Below are 11,356 nucleotides of genomic sequence, written 5' to 3'. Positions count from 1 at the left end.
GTAAAAAACCTCACAATGAAACCAAAGTTGTTATTATTATTTTATTAACTAGAAAACAAAAATCAAACCAAAGTGTTGCTCTCGTATTGTTCGACGGAGAGAAACAATTTTGTAGTTTCATTATTTTTAGTATATTAAAGGGTCTTGATAACGTGTTATAAAGTAATAAAAAACAGAATATGAAGAGAAGGAATTGTTTTATTTATTAACAATAAAGAAGGAGTATATATACACAAGAAGTTGGAGTAGGCTCCAAGTAAAAGAAGTAATATAAGAGACCAAATCTCTATAATCATGCATTCATATACAATAATATAATTATTTACAATAAAAATGTCTTAATAAAAACTATTTATTATATTATAAGTTATAAATAACTAAAAATTAATATATTTACCCTGCATATATATTACATGAAGAATAATTTAGTTTTATACATACAACAAACCTCTATCTTATGGGCAAATAACACATATATAATCGCTTATTTAAAAGGCAAAAGAAAAAATAATTTGTGTTTCAAAGTAATAAAGCAAACAGTAAATTACACAGATGGTCTCTTTGGTTTGTGATTTATAAATTCTTTGTCCATTTGTATGAAATAAAACTAGCATTTACAAATTATGTACTTTTTCACTATGATAGTCCCTAGCTTCCCTCATAATTTCTCCAAGGTATATGCATCACATTTTTGTAAAGGAACACATAAGGGTGAGAGACACTCTGAGTGGAAATGTGCATACCTTAAGGACATTCGGTGTAATTTTTTAAAGATAAGGTATGTTTGACAAGGAGCTTTTAGGAGCTCAAAGCTTCAAGGTTTTAGGAAAAAACTCTTACCTAACAAAGTCTTGTTTGGTTGAAAGAGCTATAAGCTTTTAGGTTGGGAGAAAAAGCCCATTACTGCAACAAACGATTAAGAATAGCTAGAAGCTTTAGTCCTTATAATTACTTAAATATCCTCCTAAATAAAATAAAAATCCTCCCAGCCGTTCCTATATCACTATATTCCAACTCTTCTTCCACACGGCCATGATCAAGAAACCATCACAAATCTAATACGCTTTTCTCTTTCAGATTGTCATGTGATTACGTCTGGTATATATGTGTAACCTATTCTATTTGTTTTTAGTTTTCCTTGATGCTCTTTGTTTTCATTGAATCGTTTTAGTTGTTTTGCATTGAAAAATAGATATTAATATTACCTTTAGAGTTTTCTAGTTGGTTTCTGGCCACCACATGCAGATGTATTTTTTTAATATTGTTAACCGATGTACCATGAATTTGTTATTTTATAAGTGGTATATTTATATATATACTAAAAACCAACTGGTTTTTTACAAGTTTCTATGCACATGGTATAACTATACATACATGTAATTTTAAACTCTTTACCTTTTAACCCCTTAAAGATTTTACCTTTTACATTTAAACCCATCATCTTTTACTACTTTACATTTTAACTTCCTAAAGTTTTCTCTTTACTTTTTAACCCCTAAAGTTTTTTCTATTTACAGTTTAGCCCATCAACTTTTACATCTTTACCTTTTAACCCCTTAAAGTTTTTATCTTTTACATTTTAGCCTATCAATAAAATGTTTTATTGTTACAATGTCAAATAAATGTTTGTTGGTGACTTTATCAAATTTGTACCAAAACATTGTCATCTGAAAAGATAATCTACTTGAGTCTCGCCGCAAGGTGTGTAATATAATCTGCGGCAACGTGTTTAAGCTTAATGAATCATTGTTTACGACGTTTCTATAAAAGCTCCGCGGCAACGCGCGGGTGTTTATTTCTAGTAAAGTTCTAGCATGTAACCCTATAAGAGACAAAATCTTATGATGTCGAGATAGAGGGGGGCTGGGCTGGGGGGTGCAATGCCTCCCCCAATAAGCCCAATTTTCATAAATTTTCTTCGGCCCAGTCCATAAAAATTTAACATAGCCCTCCCCAATTCATTGGTATATCCGTCTACTAGCCTCAAAAGAATAATAATAATAAGAATAATATCTTTAAAAATTGAAAGAACAAAACCCTCATCATGAGTCATCATCCGTCGTTCCATCTACCTTCTTTTCCAGATCCATCCATATTCCATATTATTCAAGTAAGGTTTCAATCCTTTCATATTTAAATTAATTCATCTGATTATTCAAATGATTTAATTGCTTCATATTTAATTAAGTTATTGTTATCTTAATTTTTCCTTTTTGTTTACTGGGAATTTGATTTTCCATATATTGCTTCTTCTTAATCTATAATTTAATTCAATTAGTGAGTTATTAATTTAAATGATGAGATTTTAATGTGCATTAGAAGAAAAGAAGTTGTACAAAAGTATACTAACAGCTCTAGTCGAACAACTTACAACTCATTAAATGGATTTTTTCATTTTAGTATGTACAATAGCACTTAATTGTAGATTTTATTGATGTTTTAAAGTCTTATTATTGTTCATTTATATGATAGAGTTCTGTACTTATGTGGTATTAGGCTAAATCATGCGCTACAAACGAACAATTGATTCTTTTTTCAAGCCCCGAATAGATATTCAACAGCCACACTTCAACATTGATAATGTTATGGAAGACGTTCATGACCCACAACCTGAGTTGAACACTAGAGTTGAGCACCAGAATGAACACGAGAATGTTGATATGTCAAATTCACAAGAGATAAAGCTTGATAAATTGATTCGCGATCCCGGCATGCCTCCTCCAATCCTGAGTTATCCAAGTAGCCAACGTGATGAGATTAGACGAGCATATATCAAACTTGGACCTTATCAGCTTCAGAAATCCAAATATCCTTCGAGTCTGTTTTGACCGGTTTCAACAGCAACAAGTGAAAGGGCTTTCTCGGCAATGAAAATTGTGAAAACAAGACTTCATACAAACGAAAGGGCTTTCTCGCAATGTTACTTTTACTTGTTGCTATTTGATTTTAGTGATAGCCCCGTTAACTCGAAATCTTGGCTCCGTCTCTGAATCTCTTATAGTGTAGGAGCTTGATTTAATTTCATTAATATATTGAAATATATGGTTCATCTTTTTACCATCTTCTTTAAGCACCAGACAAACGAAATTAGCATTAAGTTCCTTTTTAATTCTATTGTAAAACCCTTAATTAATAACATCCTTTGTAAATCGATCAGTAGGTATACATTATATATATATATATATATATATATATATATATATATATATATATATATATATATATATATATTGGCTTTGAAGTTCTCAAAATTGCTTACCTCGATATCTTATAATCAAATATATTTATGGTGACTACAAGAAAATCTTGGATTTTCAACGGATTTTCGACGGCCAAAAAACCCGTCCCAAATTTATAACGATTTTCTGGCGGATTTCAGACAGATTACCAAAATATATGATTTCAAAATTTTTTACAACGGATTATGGACAAATTGGCTACTACAAAAAATCCGTCGGCAATCTGTCCCTAAATATTACCTTTTCCAACGGATTTGTGACAGGTCTTAAAATCATAATATATAATATTAAAAAATCCTGCAATATAATAATTCCCTCCTAAATCCGTCCCTAAATATATAATTTACCAACAGATTTGCTACAGACCCTTTCAATAATTAAAAAAAATCAAAAAAATATTAATAATATTTTCTGTCCCAAATTCGTCCCTAAATATAATTATAAATATATAGAAGTTAAAGGTCGTCGCTAATCCGTCGGTAATTTTAAAAATTAGAGTCGGATTAGGGAGGGACCAATATATAATTTTGCGTTTTTCAAGTATACGAGCATTGATATGCACATATATGTACTCATTAAGTGTTTTTATACACATTGAATTCAAATGGTACGATATAGATATCAATAAGGGATATGTTTATTGCGTTTACACCTTTAACCAGGTGTATATATATATAGATGTTAGTTATTGTAAGATAACTATTAACATAAAACAAAAAGACAAATATTAGCCTTTGGATCCTTCATCTAAGATCAGATTAAGAATAAATATAATGATGGCATTTTTTGTAAATGTTTAGAAGTTCAATGGCATGGAATATATCAAAAAACCGTTCCACGTTTGTAGCTTCATTTACCTAATTTATATGTTTAATTAATTAGTTAACACCATTTTTTAAAACTGTACAGTATATTAGTTAATTTATATTTATTTAAATTAATAAATGATATTAAAGAAAGTCTTTTGGTTTCTTTTTATTTTATTTGCTATATCGACTCCCTATTTTTTTTAATCAAAATTGTTAATTAATTTGTGATGACAATGATTCATCTAATTGATTGATTTATTATTCATAACTATTTCGCTTAAACAAATCATGATGCATCACTTTGATAGTCAGTGCATCACAAATTCACAGTTAGTTTCGAAAAATCACATGCGCGTTTTGATATCATTAATTTTCTCAATATAGTTAATCGTTACACATTAGCGACGCATAAAATTTTTTAACACATTTATGACAACATTATCTATTATAATATAAAGTTATAGGCCTAATTGTTTTTTAGCACTTCACTTATGATGTTATTTATGATTGTCATTGATTAAGGTTAATGTTTTCCTTCCTACTCTTCTTGATTTCGTAATTTTTATCCATCAGTGAATGCATGGTTTGTTAGTTGGTTTAAATGAGATGTTAATTATTGCTTGCCAATGAATTAACCTATACAATTGAGGCAAGATCAGTAAATATACGAGAATTTGTATAGCGTGAAGTTGTAAGGGTTGTATCACATAATATACATTAATTCGTGCATTGCATTTTACATATTGAGTTCATATTGTGTTATTTAATGTTTTAATAGATAACAAGTATGAGTATGTTATTTATTTGATTTGTTTACTCAAGAGGTATTATTAATTTGTATATTATTAATTTGTATATGTATGTATGAATGAATCATTCAATGAACGGATTCAGAGGTGCGTCCTTTGAGTGATGAATACTATATCCATAAATTTATCACCTCTTGAGTTCCGGCATCAGTTCCCGCATCATACATCGAGACTATCGAGTTCCCTGCATTTACAATTATACTCTGCTATTAGTTTTTGGCATTCAATATCAGCTCTCCATTTTGCAGCAACTATTACAAATCATATATGTAAATATGGTTTTTGCTCTATATCTTTCTGCAACCTTTCTGTCAGGTAATTTTTATTTGATCCATTTACTTTTTTTTTTTTTTTGATGTAGATTGATAGAAAGCAAATATCTTGAGGTTGGTATTTTATTTTTATTTATTAGTAAAATTTTTGGTTATTACCAAATCTGAATTGAAATATGATGGAAAATTTTGAATTGAAACTCCTTTATTTGTATTTCATCTCTTTTTATGATTTAGTTATTTAAAAGTTGTGAACTTCTTTTTTCTTTGTAATGATATTGATTGTGTCATATTGTAAGGTTACACAAAAGATGTTTGATGAAATGTCCAAAAGAGTGGTTTATGAATTTTCGGTATTATGTTTGTCATATTCTTTGATAATGATTTATATGCATTTGTATATTTATTTTCCGCTAATCAATATTCTCATTTCAAGGTATAAAACTTTAAGAATGTTTAGGATGTAATACTGTAATAGCATCAACTTCAATTTAAGATAAATACAAGTTTATGGTGGGTAGTTATTGAACTTGAAGATGGGCTATGAGCATGGAGCAACTTAAGAAACCCAAGTATGTGTAAACTTGTAGTCAAACAAACTAACTCGTGAACGTTTGTGCAAATCTTTCACATATTCTATTTAAATAACAAGAACATAAGGTGTTATTACACACTTTGATGATAATCTAACATGAAAGAATTTAGTAAATAGAAAGTGCCTCTTATTGTGGAAGCAACATTGCCATTCGTAGAAAAAAAGAATTCCATTGGTATTGAAAAATATACCTATGTAAAGAACCATGAAGAGGAACAACCGATATTAAAATCAATGGAGAAACCCGATTCTGGCGAGATGAATCTATGGGTTTGGTTCCAGAAAAGAACTCCATTGTATTGATGAAAATTCCTATGTAAAGAACCATATGGTCTACATGTTGATATTCCTGCTCATGGAGTGTGTCGACCTATTTAATGTGTTGAGGTTCTTCCTTACGTGTTACTGTTCGCTTGAACGTAATGATGTTGTATGTGTTCTTGCAGATCTCATTGGTTATGTCACGTATGTCGGGGCACCTATAACAAAATCCAATGGCGCGCAGACTGTTGAGTTCAATCTGATTATGGAAGTACATAATATCCCTACTATTTGCTACTTATTTTAATTTTGGATTTTGTCAAAATAGGCCACACTGACCACTGTTTATCTGTATTGATGCGCAGTGGTCGACACATCCCAGTAACGTTATAGGGCTCGACGGGAGAGGAACTGATCAATAGGAAAGGATCAAAACCGGTTGGTTATGTATGCATCCTCACTGCTATGACTGAGAAAAAATATTTTGGTGAGTTTCTTACGTGTCTCAAATGTCAATGTTTTCGTCGTTTGTTGTTCTAACTTTTTTGCACCCTGTTCTGCAAGTGAGCTTGGACTGTCAAGCTCATCGCTGGCTCAGATAATTGATGGTGAGGAATTGCCAATTTTGAAGGTGTTCAAGGCTTAGGTTGTGATTTAACACATGATGCTTTAGTTTGAAAGAGAAAAGCTTCTGCAAATCAGGTATAATGGGTCAAAACGTGTAATGGGTCAAAACATGTTTACGTTGAAATGTGTCATTTTTAGTAGGATAAGATCAGGTAGAGTGGAATTAGAAACTCCGACTGTCCACTTTTCACAGAGATAAATATGTTTTTTATTTTAGATTAAAGATGAAATTGTTATTGCAAGTAAGTCATTACATAGAAATAGATGGAATACAAATAACCCAACAGATAGCGTGCAACAAGTTCATGATCGTTTTTTTGTTGTACAATTCTTCTTGGAATACAAATAACCCAACAGATAGAGGTTTCTTCTATGTTTTAACAAGTGCACCTTTATGTAATGAACAGAAGTTATTAGTTGGAATACAATCTTCTACTTTCTAATTATATGTATGGGTTTTTTTTTGGTAACCTGTGTTTTCCACACTACTTGTAGGGGAGGTAGTAACCACACTGTTTGTAGGGGAGGTGGCAACCCTATTCAAATTGTTCAAATACATCACTTTGCATCACACTTGAAAAGAATCGCAGTTGTCATTCGCATAGAAGAACAATTTTATGCATTTATGAAGGTATGTGAAAGGTCAAAGTTGTAAATACCACTAAATTTATTTAATTCAGTTTCAAAGTTATTGGTGCTGAAATTTCAGGGTGCACCAGAGACCATACAAGGAAGACTGAATGATACATCGGTGTTTTATGTAAGCATATACAAGAGGTACACACACCAAGGATCCCGTGTTCTGGCTTTAGCATATAAGCCTCTTCCGGATATGACGGTTTGCATTATATTATTTTTGGCAACCTTTTGTTTACATAGTTATTTTCATTTGGTTGAATAGTTATAGTAAATAAGCTAGAAACTTGGACAGGGAAGTAGTGGAAGTGGACTCCCTCTTGCTATCCTGCGATATGAAGATATATACCTACTTCTTTCACATAGTTATTACATGACCAGAGGTCCGACGAAAAGGGTAAGGGTAACATGTGACATTAATACATACTCAATAAGACATTTGTACCTCTTAAATATATATATGTACACGCCCTTGCTTAATTATCATATTAGTTGATCAATGTTACGTTTATTCAGTTAGGTAACAGCCCATAAAGTTTGATTCTATAATCTTAACTAAATAAGTTTTCTCCAATTGAACAGACCATTTAAAATCATTCAGCAAGGCAAAACCCGAATATCTAACATACTTATCGATCTTAAATTTGGCAGGTCCTATGCAATTCCCAGATGGAGTCACAGATGATGAAGAGTCCGATGACGATCAAGACAACATGATATAACGGTTCGTTAGGATGAAACATAACAAATTGAGCCGTATGTATACTATATGTACATACAGACACATAATACCTATATATATATGCATACCTCTCTAAACTTATACCAATGACTATGTTAATATTCACAATACATACTTAAATAGATTGTTCTATGTATGTATAAACATTCTATACTTAATGTACTTTCACATACACTGATGTACAGGAACTGGAATGAGTGAAACAAACTCCCCTGAGGACCAGGATGCTGATGAACCCGTTAACAACCCACCAATAAATGAAGATGAGGATATGAATATCAACAACAATGACGTCTAGCTGGCAGAAAAACGAGACGGAAGAAGAGAATATCAATGAATCACGAGAAACCACTCCATCAACTGATTAGGCACAAGATAGTGAAGATGAAAACCCTTCCACACGCAGGCAGTACCTTTTGAGGCCTCGAAAGTTCAAAGCAAGAAATTTGAACCCCGGCGAAGAATCGGAGTTTAACCCAATAGTTGTCACTTAAGATACCCTGGATGTAACAGAAGATCAAAGAAGCAGTCATGAAGTCGTATTTTAAATACCTTTTGCTAAGACTTTATGTACCCATCATTCGATTTTGTTCACCTTTAATACGGGTTTGAATGATGCTATTCTATCATAATATCTTTTGATATCCTACTACATTATTGTGAACTATGCAATCCTGCTTCATATAGTTCTGCAAAGTTTACTAAAATGCAATCAACAGTTGGACAGTTGTATCATTCACAAAAAAAAAACAAAAACTAAAAGCAAAGAACAGAACTACAAAATACAATCTAATTACCCAATTCCAAACAATCATAAGAAAAACCCTCAAAGGAAGACAAACAATCAAAACAACCCGTGAAGCCCGGCGGTGCAACGCACGAGCCTTCACTTTAGTGATACATAAAAATATAAACACTTGTCTTTTTTTATTTTTCTTTTTATAAACCTTACAAAATATATTGTGTTCATATTTTTGATGCACATTGATTATTCAATAATGGAATTGATGCACAAGTATTTATGTAATAATTGACGCACAAGTATAATATGCACAACACCTTGCAAAAATGATAAAATCACATAATATGTTGTAAACATTGATGGACAAGCATTATGTAAGAAGTGATGCACATATATTCTTTGAACAAAATATGTTATAAATACTGATGTACAAGTTATAATCTAGGTAAAATTACAGATGTGATAAATAATAAATTCATACGAGTATATTATATAATAGTTATGAATGTTGGCGGTTTAAATGAAATCCTCCACTTTTTTGTGAAAAAGAAAATAGTACTACATAGGATGAATCCAAACAAAATAGGCTCAAATGTATTATTGAAATAATATAGTCCACTAAGAAACCAAAAAGAATAAAAAGAAAGAATCGTTATTGCTGCTAATAATCTCTTCATACTTTTTAGCGATGTTATAAGATAAATTTCTCGATACGTTGCAGCTCCTTTTCTTCTTCAATTCACAGCCACCAAAATACATAAAGAATTGGCTATCAAGTCGATTTCAAATTCAAGCTTGGCATTGGTATATACGTCGACCAAATGAAATACAATGTTAAAAATGCCCTTTAGTTAAATATTGATTTTTTGAAATTCTCATGCCACATGTCATTTTCATATGGTGTCTTACTTGTTTTATATTAATAGTTGTTTTATTTTACCCTTGACCTATATATATATATATATATATATATATATATATATGGAAAAGGGAATATAAGGCTGTCCGGCACCTAAGCTTAGGTGTGGAACCCCTCACATACTAATATTTTATTATTTTTTGTTTAATGAATAAATGCATGGGCCCCCATGATTTTTATGGATTAAAAAAACAATATGTGAGTATTCCATACCTAAGCTTAGATAGCCGACAGCCTTATATTCACATCCCCCATATATATATATATATATATATATATGTAGTTTTACACTCGAATCAGAGTATTTGTACATCAACTCGCACGGTGTGTGAGTTTGTATACTTTTTAATTTTCAAATATGGTTATTTAGTGATATAATTATATGTAAGAATGAGTGTTAATGCATTTTCGAGATAATGGTATTCTTAAAAAATATATATATAAATAAAAAGTCGTCCCAAATCTGTTGGTAAATTTAAAAACACTTAGAGACGGATTAGGGAGGGACCAATATATAATTTTGTATTTTTCAAGTATAGGAACATTGATATGCACATATACGTACTCATTAAGTGTTTTTATACATACGAAGTTGAAATGGTACGATATATATAGCAAGAAAGATATGTTTGTTACGTTTACACCTTTAACCGAGTATATGTATAGATAGACTTTTATATTCGAACTACAACGTTTGTGCATAAATTCGCACGATGTGTGAGTTTGTACACTTTTTAACTTTCAAATATGTTTATTTAGTGATAAAGTTGTATGTAGGAATGAGCGTTTATGCATTTTTGAGATATTCGTATTCTCAAATCGTATATAAATAAAAAGTCGTCCCAAATCCGTCGGTAAAATTTATAATTAGGGACGGATTTGGGACGGAAATAGAAGTCCGTCTCCAATCCGTTGGTAAATTTAAAATTTATAGACGGAAAGTAATATGTCGACAAAGTAAAAATTTAAAATAACTTTGTAGAGACTAGTTACTATATGTAATTAAATAAAAATGGTTTTCTTTAATCTTAAACTATAATAACAATAAATTTATATAACGTAACTACATTGTTGAAATATAATTTCATTAAAATATACATTGCATTTGTTATAATTTATAAACGTTACATATGTGTTTTATACAATAAATCTATATATATTATTATAATTTGCCACATGTTTTATAATTTTAATTGACTGCTTCAAACTTATCTATGGTTAATTAAGATCAACCTTACACAATTATAAAAGTATTCAGTTTAATATATTTTTAATTTTGCAGAAGATCTTTTTCTATATATTAAAATAACTTGTAAGTTTTCAACTATATATTACAAAAAGCTTTGAAAATTGGTTAAAATTTAAACTACACTCATTTTCTAGTCCTGTTCTTTTGCCAATAAAAAAGTTAGTCACATTATTGTAATATAGAGTAGCCAATAAGAAAGCCCCATCACCCCACACATGGATTCCAATCTAATGGTTCACAATCTCTCTCAACAAACACATCAACCCCAAAATTTTATCCAAAGGCTTACAATTACCCTTAAAAGCACAAAACCAAACCCCCAATCCCACAATCAAGTTGCCTGACTTTTTATTTATATGTTTGTTATTTCCTCTTTTTCTCTAGTAAACCATAGGATATAGTTCTTCTTCTTTTTTGAATTTATGCCATTTTCTTAAATCAATAAACAACCCACTT

General features: G+C 30.6%; 1 long non-coding RNA gene across 1 annotated transcript; it reads left to right on the top strand.

Annotated features, from left to right (window-relative positions):
* The first annotated feature begins 1,988 nt into the window (after positions 1–1,988).
* LOC122609544 lies at positions 1,989–3,060 on the top strand. Its single transcript, XR_006325330.1, has 2 exons — positions 1,989–2,110; positions 2,497–3,060. It is a non-coding gene; the product is annotated as an uncharacterized LOC122609544 (long non-coding RNA).
* The last annotated feature ends 8,296 nt before the right edge of the window (positions 3,061–11,356 follow it).

The sequence above is a fragment of the Erigeron canadensis genome, chromosome 7, assembly GCF_010389155.1.
Source record: "Erigeron canadensis isolate Cc75 chromosome 7, C_canadensis_v1, whole genome shotgun sequence".
NCBI lineage: Eukaryota > Viridiplantae > Streptophyta > Magnoliopsida > Asterales > Asteraceae > Erigeron > Erigeron canadensis.
This window is presented reverse-complemented; position numbering and strand designations above follow the sequence as displayed.